Source organism: Sciurus vulgaris, assembly GCF_902686455.1.
Source record: "Sciurus vulgaris genome assembly, chromosome: 12".
Lineage (NCBI taxonomy): Eukaryota > Metazoa > Chordata > Mammalia > Rodentia > Sciuridae > Sciurus > Sciurus vulgaris.
This window is the reverse complement of record NC_136473.1, coordinates 97907344-97919927: the sequence shown is the minus strand read 5'-3', so window position 1 is coordinate 97919927 and position 12584 is coordinate 97907344. Positions and strand designations below refer to the sequence as shown.

Sequence of the window (12584 nt, the reverse complement as noted above, 5' to 3'; positions counted from 1 at the left end):
AGGCCAGGGAGGGGAGAAGGGTGCGGGCGCCGGTCTTGCCTCCCAGTGAAGCTTCCACCCAGTCGCCGGTGCTTCATTCATCATGCAGGCGCCGCAGCTCCGGGGCAGGGTGGCGGGGCTCGGGAGGCTGGCTGCGCCCGCAGGTCCAGCCTAGCCTGGGAGGGGAGGGGCCGCGCGCAGGCCGAGGATGCCCAGCCTTCCCCCGTCTGCTGCCAGCAGGCACACCACGCGCTGGGCCCGGATCCCCGCAGAGCTGGGCCCGCGCGGGCTCTGGAGCGGTCCGTGGGCTCCCACGCTACCCTCCGAGTGACAGACCCAGAAAGGCCAGAGGGACACAGCTTTGCAGTCCGGGTCTCCCCTCCGGTTGGCCTTCTCGCGCGGGCGCGCGCAAGCACACACACACACACACACACGCGCGCGCGCGCGCGCGCACACCCTCCCTGCAGCCCGGCGGCCCCCGAGCCCGCGCCCCGGCCCTGCCTCCCCAGTGCGCCGCGCCCGGGCGGCCTCCGCAGGCCCCTCCCCGGGGGAGGGGAGCAGGACGCGCGCGGGAGTCGGGCGCGGGGAGGGACTGGCGGCGGGGGAGTGTCTGGCTGCCCCCGCCCCTCGAGTGAGTGACTGGGCGAGGAGGTCCCCTCCCTCCTCCTTCCCGGTCCCCTCCCTCTCTCGCTCCCAGCCAGCTCCCGCTCGCTCCCTGCCCACTCCCGGGGGGACGATCCTTGCCGCGGCCGCCGCGGCCACCGCTTCTTTCACACTTTACTTGGGAGCCGCGCGCCGCGCTCAGTTACTGGAGAGCTGGCCGCGCGCCGCCGCCTCCTGCACGCACGCACGCGGGCCCGGCTTCGGGGTGTTCTGCTGTTACTCCAAGCAGCGGGGAGGAGGGGGAGACCCGGACACACTGTGGGGAGGAGGAGGAAGAGGAGGAGGAGGGAGGAAGAAAAGAGCGAGGAGGCACGGGCGGGGGGCGGGAGGCTTGCACCTTCAGCCCCCCCGCGAGCGCCCAAGGTAAGCGGGAGCCATGGCCAGGCAGCCCCGGGGCGGGGGGAGTTGTCGCGCAGCCCTCCCGGGCTCGGCTCCCCGGGCATCCCCGGGTGGGCTGGGAGGGAGGCCTGCGGGATGTCTGCCGCGCGGAAGGGATGGGAACCGCGGTCGTGGCGCTGCCGGCGCGGTGCCCGGGCCGGGGCTGCTGCTGGTGCGGGGCTGGTGGGGCTGCTGCAAGGGACGGAAGCCGGGGTGGGGGAGCTGCAGGGGGCGTCTGCTTGTCGGGGTGGAGGGGCTGGGATGCGGTTGGGGCTGCTGACGACTTTCGTCACACCGAGGCCTGGGTGGCTGGTGTTAGACACCCCTCCCTCCCCACCCGCACCCCCCGCCGCCCTCAGCCTTCCTGCTCCTCTCCAGCTTTGCCTGGAAGCGCTGTACTTTGCAAGCCAGAGCTGGGAAGCAAAAACAAAATTTAGATCCTTTGCTAAGTATCCAAGTCCCTTCTCTTGCTCGCAACCACTGATGTATTTATGTGGGTGGTGGGATTCCCAGGGTTTCTGAAGTTTTGACCTTTTCGGGGTGGCTCGTTTCGGTGCATGTTCGCCTTCCTCGGTGTATTTATCATTCGTGCCCATTCGAGCAGCCGGAGGGTGCTTGGTTATTGTGCACCGAACAGATTTCACTCCCCTCTGCAGGCAGTTTGCGAAGTGCGGCCGCCGCGGCTGCCTTTGCTCTGCTGGTTAATGTCCTTCCCTATCATCCACCCTGCCCCCCCTCTCTCTCTCTCCAGAGGGATTTTTTCCCCCCCTTTCCCACTTACTGTTTGTGTGAGAGGAGTCCCTGGGCTCAAGGGCTCTCACCCATTCATTTCTTTTCTAAAGCTGTGAATGGCTCAGGCATCTTGGTAAAATTTGGGGTGGCTTTCTTTGCTCCAAGAGTTGCATGGTCAAAGATAAAAATATACCCACATAAACACGCATTAATCCTGAGAGATGGCAAGGCCAGTTTGAGAGAGAAGTGATTTATTTCCAATAGGAAGTTGACAGCCTATGAGATACCTCCATGCATGTGGGGTAGGAAAATTGTTTTAAAATAGATAGAGCTTATGTTCTCTGGCTGGAAGACAGCCATAAGTTCAGTTACTGGAGCAACTCTGAAAGTGGTACGCCCTGATCAACCCAAACCTCAGCGAAGACACTTACTCTGACTCAGACTTGGGAGGGGGCTGACACACCAGAGATTCCAGGCAATACTTTTTTTTTTTTTTTTTTTCTTTTCTTTTTTTTTTCCTTTTAGGCCATTTGGGGAAATGACAAGTTCATTACCCAGACGTTTGTAGGGAACCTTCCTCTTCCAGGGGTTGGGCTCACCTTCCACCTAATGAGAATAACCTTTCATTTTGGTAAAATTGGGATGTACCAGGATAGGAAAAAACATGGGTGGAGTGGGCCTGAGCACTTCAGCTCCAGTGGGGGTAGAAGATGTTTCTGAGGGTCTTTTGGTTCAAGATGCTGAATTTGGGGTTTTTTTCCTCCCCTTTTTTATACTTCTAGAGCTGGATTTTATGATCAGTAAGAACATGTTCTGTGTTGACTGTTTAGAAATGCTGTTGATCAGACATGGAAATTAATTTGGATTTGATCACCTATTTTTGTTTTGCTGCTTATAAAGTAGGAAGTGCCAGTGTGATAGAACAACTGAGTGTATTTATAGCATTATACTGATGCTGGGACTAGCACTTCATGGATCACAAATGCAGCATTGAAATGTAATCTCCCTTAACGTTTCCTGCTATGCAGACCCAGCAGAGAACTGCTCTAGAGGGCTGCTGGGAAAGCAACAGAGTCAAGGGGACCCTCTGATTGGTGGATGCTCCAGGAGGGGTGAGGTGCCCATTCTGTCTAGACGCCTATCTCATCTGGGGTGTGTTTCCCCCAATTATGGCCTTGGGTGGTAGAGAGGACTCATATCCTCCAGGGTAAAAAGTTCATCCTGAAAGGCCTGTGGAGGTTCTAGCTTCCTTCTCCAGGGCTGACTCAGTTTCACTGTGAGTTGAGAGAAGTGGTGATTCTGTTTTCTAGATGACTAAGGAATTCATCCCTCTCCCACCTGGCCACTGTCAAAGGTGGTCTGGGCTTCTTGAAGAAGCACAGGGTACACATCGAGAGCTTGCCCATTAATTATTGCTATTTGTTGTGATTGATTACAGTACTGTACAGAGCCAAAGGGTGGTTTGTACCATTATGAGCATCATTTGCCAGTTGCTGGTGTCTCAGCACTGTGATGAATTTGGGACCAGGGGAGCATCTTGTTCCAGCCTCTTTGAGGCCCCCTTCTATTGGATTTTTTTTTGTCAGAGGAGACATCAGAGGCTGGGACAGGGAGTGTCACCATTCCTCCCATCAGGGCAGGAGAGGGGAGGAGACTTACTCCCATAGGGTCCTAAATGGGCTGAGTTTCCCATTGAATCTGTCCATATCACTTGCACCCCCTACGAAGTACCTTTTCTGGCACACACATTTAAATGCACAGGTCTTGGGGTTGTCTGTCGTTCAAAGTTTCCTTCTAGCTCTTCTTTGAGAATGGCCCCAAGGAAGAGAATTTGACCATAGTTCTGGAGGGAGACCTTAGAAGAAGATTGCTAATTAATGGAGAAATTGTCCAAACCTCATTGTCTTCGGAGACAGTACTTTGTTTTTCTCCAGCTTGTTAGAACCACACGGAAAGGTGGGAGGGGTGGCGTTGCTTTGTGTGCCTTCAATGTATTTACCCTCTTGCTGTTTGGCTGACATCTCAGACTGTGGGCACGGCTTGTTTTATATGGTTTAAACTGTTTAATTCTGGACCTCCCCATGGTGGAATGAAATCAGACTCATCAGAGAGTTAGGGATGAGGATGTGCACGTGGCTGAACAGCGGCGCTCCAGCGAGCCCTCTGCGTGGTACGTGGCTGCCTATCAGTTGGAGGCGAAGGTTGGGCTCATAATGCCACTTTACATGAAAATAGTTCAGGGGCTGGGGATGTGGCTCAGTTGGTAGAATGCTTGCTTCTCCCATTCACAAGGCTCTGGGTTCAATCCCCAGCACCACCAAAAAAAAAAAAAAAAAAAAAAAGTGTGATAATAGTTCATATGTAAAAATTGATTTGCCCTCAACTTTTCAGGATCATATTGATTATGTAAATCAGCTCATATATCTTACAAATATATATGTCATGAAACAGTTTCCTGAAAATGCAGAAATCTGGAAGATATTATTTTGAAAACAGATCTAATGAAGCCTCCTTCCCAATGTGAGTGGAGGGTTACAGGAGACTATAGACGGGAGGGCCCCACACATTGTTTATTAATATGTTTATAGCAAATAAATGCATTTTTTTTTTTTTTTGGTCATTTCACAGTTCTTTGAGTTTCAATTTTAAAGCCCCACAGTATGGGGGAAGAAAAGTTGTGTTTAAATAGATTCTTGTTAAAACAGGGAAAGCAACTTGCAATAGATAGTATAAAATAGTGCTTAGGAAACTGCAGGCCAGGGCTTCAGTGCAGGAAGAAGTGCGACAGTGAAGCTGTATTTTACAAAATGGTGACAGTTTTGACTTTCAGAGATCATAATTCAGGAGCTTATCTGACGTGGCATGTAAATTATATATATCCATATTTTAAAGTAGGCAATTATTTAGCTTGACTATCTCAGTTCTGAAGTTTAATTTTACAAGTTACAGTTGCAACAAGAAACAACATGACATGATGTGGTTATGCAATTTGAACAGGAGTGGTTGGTCGTCCGCTGGGCCAGGTAGACACAGAAGGGAACACACAGGGTCTGCAGTCTCCAGGTATTAAGACGCTTCCATACTTTCTCATTAAATATCTTGCTGGAAAATGCATGTCCTAGGTTTGGGGCTGGTCACCTAATGTGAGGTCACATTCTCCCTTCACGTGTGGAAGGACATGCCGCTGCCCCTGTCTGAAATGGGAGCTGAGAAGCCTGATCGGCCAGGCTGCTGGAGGGCAGGATGGTCTGGCTGTCTCAGCAGCCCCCATAGCAGCTGGCACACAACTTAGCACTTGGAAGTCACTGGGTGAGAGATCAGATTGAAGGAATTAACCTAATTAGTTAAGACCTGTAATGTGTCAAAACCTTGGAGACATGCATTAGACGCAGACATAAATTTTAATAAACCTGTGTGATGGTTTATTAAGAGTTCCATATTATGCCTCAGGTAGGTTTTTTTAACGTTGAAACATTTTTGACAAGTAAGTAAACATCGAATGCGATGTTCTGTCAGATAACTGGTATTCCTAGTTGGGGTGGGGGACATCTTCACTTGGAATATACACAGTTCCCTATTTGACAAATACTCATTTCCTCATGGTAGTGGCTGTGGCCTTTGTCTTGTTTGTCAGGGGCTCAGTGAACAACGGTGCCTCATACTTAGAGGGTGTCTTATGGTTCTCAGGGTCCTTTTTTGTCCCTGTCTCATCTGACACTTGACTGCAGTCATAGCATTCAGGATTTTCCATGCTGGGGTCTCTGGAATGGTGGAGACATCCTGGCAAGCTTGGGTAGCCCAGCTCTTGATGTATTGCATTCACTGCTGCTCCCTCTAAAGTGACTTGGAAGAAGCAAAGAGCAGCCCTGCCTGGTTCCTGGAGCTCCCTCAGGCCCCTAGCCCGCTGTGGCTCTCTTGGAAATCTCTTCCCTCTCTGGGGCTGACTTGATGTCTTGCCCCTGCCAAATACCGCTTCCACCTTCTTATTCTTTCTGAAGCTTTTTCATGTTTTCCAGTCCCACCTGTTTTCATCCCTACATCCCTCCTGCTTCGCATCCTGCCACCACACTTAAGCCTGCAAGATGTGAGTCTCCTGTGCCTGATGAGCTGTTGATGCATTGCAACCCCATCTCCAAGTCACTTTCTCTCCGACTCCTCCCACCTGTTTGTCCAAGGTAGACTTCCTGCTTCCAGCCCGCTTCTCCCTTCTGCCCTCGGGGCCCCTCTGCCTGCTGCTGTCCTACTTTGCCCCGCACCTCCTCCCTCCATCCTCCCACCCACTTCTCCCCATCAAGCCTCAGATCTTCCAGCACATACCTGCCTCTGCCTGTCTCCCGGGCTCCCGCCATCTCAGCAGATGTGTTTATGGCATTCATGAATTGACAGGTCACATACTTTATACCTTCTGGGGGTGGGGGTGGAATCAGAGCACCCCCCAGCTCAGGGACCTCTCTGCCTTAGTTTTCACTTTTGATTCCACTAGGTTATACTGCTGACTTTTTAAGCCTCTTTAAGCCATTTAATAATAGCTGAAGTGCTTTGGTTCTTCACTCAGCTCTTACATCCTCTGTTGGTTAATAGATAAAGGAAATATCATGATGATTATTGTTATTTTTAAAGATTTGGACAACAAATCTTGGAAAGCATTTCTGAGCTTTTCATAATAACACCGTTCAAAAGCTGCATTGCATGCCAGATTCTCCTTGCTAATCACTAAAGTGGAACGGTATACTTAGTATCATCTTCATTACCTTCTTTTCCCCTTTTAGTTAGATAAATATTACCGCAACTTGAATCACCTTTTTTCCTCCTCATTGTTGTGGTTTTACTGCTGTCCATAAAAATTTTATAAGCTCACAAGGACACATTTATGGCAAGTAAAGATTCTTTAGCTAAGACCTAACTTTGTTGATTTCCCCTGTACGTTTGTAGCCTATTTGACCTTATTAGTCAGGTTAGTGGTGGTGGGAGGGGGGAGTGGTAAACTGAGGATTGCTACTGGAGAACACACCTCATTAACTTATCGTATGTGAATGTGGATTGGCCTTTTTAGAAAACTGCACTTCAAAAGTAGATCTCACGTGGATTGTGCAATATCCTGAGTGCTTCAGGGCTTTTGGAAGAAGGTGCTTTAGGGGAAAGCAGGGAGATGATGGTAGAAGTAAGACTTCTCTTTCTCTCTCTCGCTCTTTCTCGTCTTTCTTCTTTTTTCTGACTGTAATACTGAGGATTGAATCTCAGGGCACTCCATCACTGAGCTACAACCCCAGTCCTCTATTTTTTAGTTTGAGACAGGGCCTTGCTAAGTTGCTGAGGCTGGCCTCTAACTTATGACCCTCCTGCTTCAGCCTGCCTCCCCAGTCACTCGGATTATAGGCAAATGCCACTGCACCCTGCCCCGAATTCCTTTTTTTTTTTTTTTTTTTTTTTTATAATTTTAAATGAAACTGGTTCTAGTTGAGTGTGGTGGGTATTACTGTAGTTTCAGTTCATTGTTAAACTATATGTTAAGACATAGTCGACTTCCCTTGGTGACTTATGGCTTTGCTGGTTACAGCTGGATAGGGAAAGAGGTCTGAGAAGTGGGTAGATTTCAGTAGGATATGGGGACTTTCTTTATACTGGCTGTCACAGATTTAAGTGGTAAGTGACAGTCTCAGCTACAACTTAGGTGGTGCCATGTGTGCTACAGCCACTCCTAACAGCTTCTCCCTGAAGCCCAAAGTTGACAAGGGGGTCTGCGTGCATGATACAGTCCCTAGATTCACACTCCCATTTCTATCACGAGAGGGTGGAAAGGCCCAGGGTAGAGGAAGGAGATGCTGCAGCTGGGTTTGCAGGGAGCTTTCTGGAGAGCAGACAGTTCATACATGCCGAGGGTTTTTGACATGAACACTTTTTTTTTTTTTTTTTTAATTCTGTCAAAAAGCAATTTTTCCTGAGATGGTTTTGTAACAGTTCTTACAATTAACAGGTTCTAAAGGAATAAGCAGCACAGGCTTCATTTCGTATCTCGGGCAGACACTATTTTGATGAAGGAATTGACAAACCAGGAACCTCTCTCAGTTGCTTCATATTTGCTGAAAATTCAGGTGTTTTGACTTTTGTGCCAGGAATCCATGATGGTCGAGATCCAACTCCCAAAACAAATCTTATGCTTACCTTTGGGGTCTCCCCAACACCCACCCTGCCTTATCTTGGGATGTCTCCTTTCTGTTTTTTCTCTGGAGGTTGAAGCAATTTCTCAAGTCTCAGTTCAAATCCCATCTCTTCCAAGGAACCCTTTGTCTGCCATAAGAGTGGGTTCTCTCTTCCTTCCATGAATTCCTATGAGGTTTATTTCATCTTTTTTATTTCATTTTTGTTTTTCATATATATACTTCTTTTTGTGCAAGTGCGGGGGGCAGAACCCAGGGCCCTGTGCATGCTAGGCAAAGGCTGTACCGCTGAGCTGCCCCCCAGACCATCATTTATAGACTCTTTGACCCCAATCAAATGTAAACTCTTCTATCTTTTCTCTAATCCTGAAGCGGTGATTGTGCTGAATAGTAGCTATTGGTTGATTGACAGTTGCTGATATGAGGCTTGGGATTTTTCTGTGGAAACCTTGCTCCCATATACATCTCTCTTTAATTAAAAGAGGAAGTATAGTCTGGACGGAGAAAAGATAATGGGAATTAAAAAAAAAAATCGTTGGTCAAGGTTAAGGCACCTAATCTTTCTTATTAGCTCAGATGGTTTATTGAACAAACATTTACTTTTGTTGATGACGCTTTGTGTCATCTCGGTGCCTGGCACTGCAGAGATGCTGGAGATACAGAGATAACAAGGCCCGGCCCTGCTTTGGTGCAGACAAGCAGGGGAGTTGACATGTGAACACATGATGTATCATGAATAGACAGAGGTGCTTTGGGAGCTGGGATAGAAAAATACCCAGCTCTGCCTAGAGGTGGGCTAGCACCCCAGTTTCCCACTGTCTTGGTTTATTCCCACTGTCCAAATAGTTAATCATAGTACCCCTTTAATCTCAAGAGAGTCCCAGATTGGGCAATAAATTATATGGTTCCCCAGCATTGAGAAGTCATAGAAGGCTCCAGAGAAGGAGTTATTTGGGCTCTCGAAAGCTACACAGGAGTCGTCTGGGCTACTGATTACATTTCCAGAAATATTGGGGGACCAACATTGGTTCGAGAGCTTTCTTTTCTCATTTTACTGTGGAATTGTAGGTCAGTTTGTACATTGACATTTGGGGATATGAGGTTTGGGGGCAGAGGGAAGATGTAGTCGGGCATTTCAGCAGAAGACACACTGTGTAGATGTAGATCAGCGTGGCTGGACTTCCCAAGTGTGATGGAGGACTGTGGAGATGAGGCTGATGAACCATGCAAGGCCTTTGGGTCATATTTTAGGGTTTGATGTTTGTTCAAAATACAAGCAATGTGCTGGGTGCAGTTACACATGCCTGTAATCCCAGAGATTTGGAAGACTAAGGCAGGAGGATCCCAGGTTCAAGGACAGCCTCAGCAATTTAGTGAAGCCCTATGCAACTTAGTGAGACCCTGTCTCAAAATTAAAAAAATAAGAAAAGTCTGGGGATGTGGCTTAGTGGTAAAGTACCCCTGGGTTAAAATTACCAGTGACTCCCCCCCCCCAAAAAAAAAAAAAAAAAAAAAGAAAAGAAAAGAAAGAAAAAAACATATTTATGTGCAATGGAAGGTGTTGAAAGATTATAAAGAAGGAAGAAACATAGTTTTCCCACAGATGGCTCTTTCACAAGTGTAGTTAAGAGACTGGAATAGGGACAGAGACAGATCAGTGAATTCTAGTACCAACTTGGTAGGCCACGCCAAGAGCTGCGTTAATGACTTCAGGTGGAGAACGGAAGCACACAGGAGGAGAATTTAGGAAGCAGGATTGGTAGGTCTCAGTAAAATTGGGCATTACTCAGAGTGACGAACGGGGTAAAGGATAATTGCCAAATTTCTGGATGGATCCTATGGAAGTGGATGATCCTGGCATTGGGTGGGGGGAGTGATAATTAAGTCAGTTTGAAATAATGTTGAGTTTTGGTGTGTATATTCTCTTAGATGGAGATACCCACTAGGTAAGTGAAATTCTGGGTGGATTTCAGAGGGGAGGGTTGGGATGGAGTCATGAGTTTGATTTCAGCTCGGCCATCATTTCCTCAGGGATCGTCTGATTTCCACTGTGAGCTCAGGTCCCTCTTGCTGCACCACCGCCTCTCCCCTGCGCTCGCGCCCGGTACTGTAACCGCACCTTCATTTCTGTGATTCTTGGGTTATCATTAATCTTGGTAAGATTTTTACCTCTTTTTAAATTCTCTTAATTCAGAAGGACACCCATCACAACAATGAAGTGCAGATGAGTGAATGAATCAAAGTTTTTCAAAATGTGGGGTCACCATTGTGGGTCAGCATGAGATCACCCAGGGAAGTATATGGAAGAGGGCTGATCAGTGAATTCCTGAAACCCCACCCAGTAAGTTGCCTGATAGAAAAGGAAGGTGATGGAATTTGAAAGGTGCAGGGCCTCAGGCAGGAGAACCAGGCCAGGGTGGTGTGTCAGGAAAGAAAGAGGACCAGGCTCTGGCATGTGCTTGGAATTCTTGCATGAGAAATAAAATAATACTGAAGAGGTTTCCTTAGGATTTAATGGCTGTTACTAATAGAGGTGGAAATCTTTACCTTGAATTGAAGGATTCCGGGTATTTCCTTGGTGTTTAAAAGACTGCATGGCTGCTTAGCATTGTGATGTTGTATTCACTTATGGTGCATAAAAAATTTGATGTTTTATCACTTTGTTAGTTTTGCATGTTTGAAATCTGAGTTAGTCTTATATAATTTATGCCAGCACCTGAGGTAGTTAAAATTTGGAGCAGTGTTTTGGGAGGGTAATGAAATAGCACAGTGTTTAATCATTGTGAATTTATGAGTGTGTGTATTGATTTATAAGGGGATTAAAAAAAAAAACAAGGGCATTTACATCCCAGCAGATGAATAGCCGTCAACCGTAACGACACATTAAGTTTCAAATTTATAACAAAGGATGGTTAATTGTCTGATTCCAGAAGTGGAGGTTGAGAAGCAGTGTCATTACAGGTTTGTAGTATAAATCGGGAAGTCTATTGCAGAGAATCATCTTTCCTTGTTCTCAGTCTCCACTGGGAGCCTCAGCGGTAGAGGTGTGGGAGACTTCATGGTATAGAGGCTTTGGGTTCAACAGATTCTATCCCAGTTCTTCCACCTCCAGCTTGGTGATCTTGAATAACAAGGACAAAAATTGAAAACAGTAATAATAGAGGCTAACACGTGTTGAGTGCTTACTCTGTGCTCAGGTACTGTGTGCTAAGTACATAACACTAGTTACAACAACTACTTAGAGGGTCATTGTGTTTAGGACCTTCACCAAGGTCTCATGGCTGATAAGTGGTGGTGCTGAAATAGGAATCTAGGCTCTTTCACTCTCCAGAAAGCTTTTAATGATCAGCTACTCTGGGCCAATTCTACTCCCCCTCCCCTAACTTCCTCTTACCTACTGGATCTTTCTGGAGCAAGTCACAGACATTGTATCATCTTCTCTTTGCATAATAGATTATATGTCTAAAAGATGAGAACTCATTTCTTTTAAGATAACCATAATATCATTATCATGTCTAAAATTTTAAAACAATAATTCCTTCATGTCAAATATCCTGTCAGGAAGCAGATTTCCTTGATTGTCTCGCAATTGTTTTTTAATGATTACTTTGTCACATTCAGGAGCTGAACAATTCCCACACGTGAGAGATGATCTTCTGTCTTCCATTGTGTATTTTTCCCTTTTCCTTTTCTTCCCTAGCAGTTTGTGGAAGAAGCAGCCATTTGTCTTATAGGATTTCCTGCATTGTGTAGTTTGCTGATTGCTTCTTCTTTTGTTTTCTGGTGTTTCTTATATTTACTATAATCTAGTAGTTGACCTGAATTGGAAGCTTGTTTGGGTTCTTGGGTAAAAGTCCATGGTAGGAAGGGCTATGTATGTTCCTTTGTATCACCCCTGCGTATGTGGACAGACAACCTCTTTTGGGAAGTTAAGACTGATCACTGGATTCAGGTATTGTCAGCCTGATTTCCCACAGTAAAGTTGTCCCAGGCCCTTAGAAACCATTGGTGAGCACTATCATTTCAGTGAGGGTTATAAAATCCTGATACTCTCTTATCCCTTCTACATTTGTCAGCTTAATCACACCAATTAGTAGGTTACCTTGAGTTATTGTCTGTATAGAAAGGTTAAGGCTTGGTTTTCTTCCCTCAGTTTTAAGCACCACCAGAATGATAAGTTGATATTCTAGTATTCTCCAAATAAAACCAACGAGGCACTTTTTGTTGTCTTTAAGTATCATTACGAATGTGTAGATTTTAACACAATTTATGTGTTTCAATTCCTTGCACTTATTTCCTTTGAAGCTCAAATTGTCTTTGGTCAGCGAGATGCTCTTTAAATTGGTTTCTGAATCTGTTAGAGTATAATGGACTTTGATAGCTTCTTTACTTTCTGGTTTGTTATTCAGGAAATTCAGGCTATTTCAGACTTATCTTGTACTTTATCTACCCTAGATCTTCGTAGTGGTAAATGATATTTAGAGACCAAAGTCCATGTGTTAGGGGCTCTCATTGCCTCTGGGCTGGTCATTATTTCTAGGTCTTTTCAGTAGACAGAAATTATATGTATGCATATCTATTTACTGAGATACAGATATAAGCTTGTGTATGTGTATATGTATGTTTTTATGTATGCATTTGTGTAAGAAGTTACGCATATACATAAACATGTGC

General features: G+C 46.5%; 1 protein-coding gene across 1 annotated transcript in view; it reads left to right on the top strand.

Annotated features, from left to right (window-relative positions):
• The first annotated feature begins 650 nt into the window (after positions 1 to 650).
• The window catches only part of LOC306642350 (uncharacterized protein C1orf21), a 222944-nt gene continuing 211010 nt past the window's right edge, over positions 651 to 12584 (top strand). The window contains exon 1 of the mRNA XM_079108038.1: positions 651 to 1005. The gene's annotated coding sequence lies outside the window, so the exon portion shown is untranslated. The remainder of the gene's footprint in view (positions 1006 to 12584) is intronic.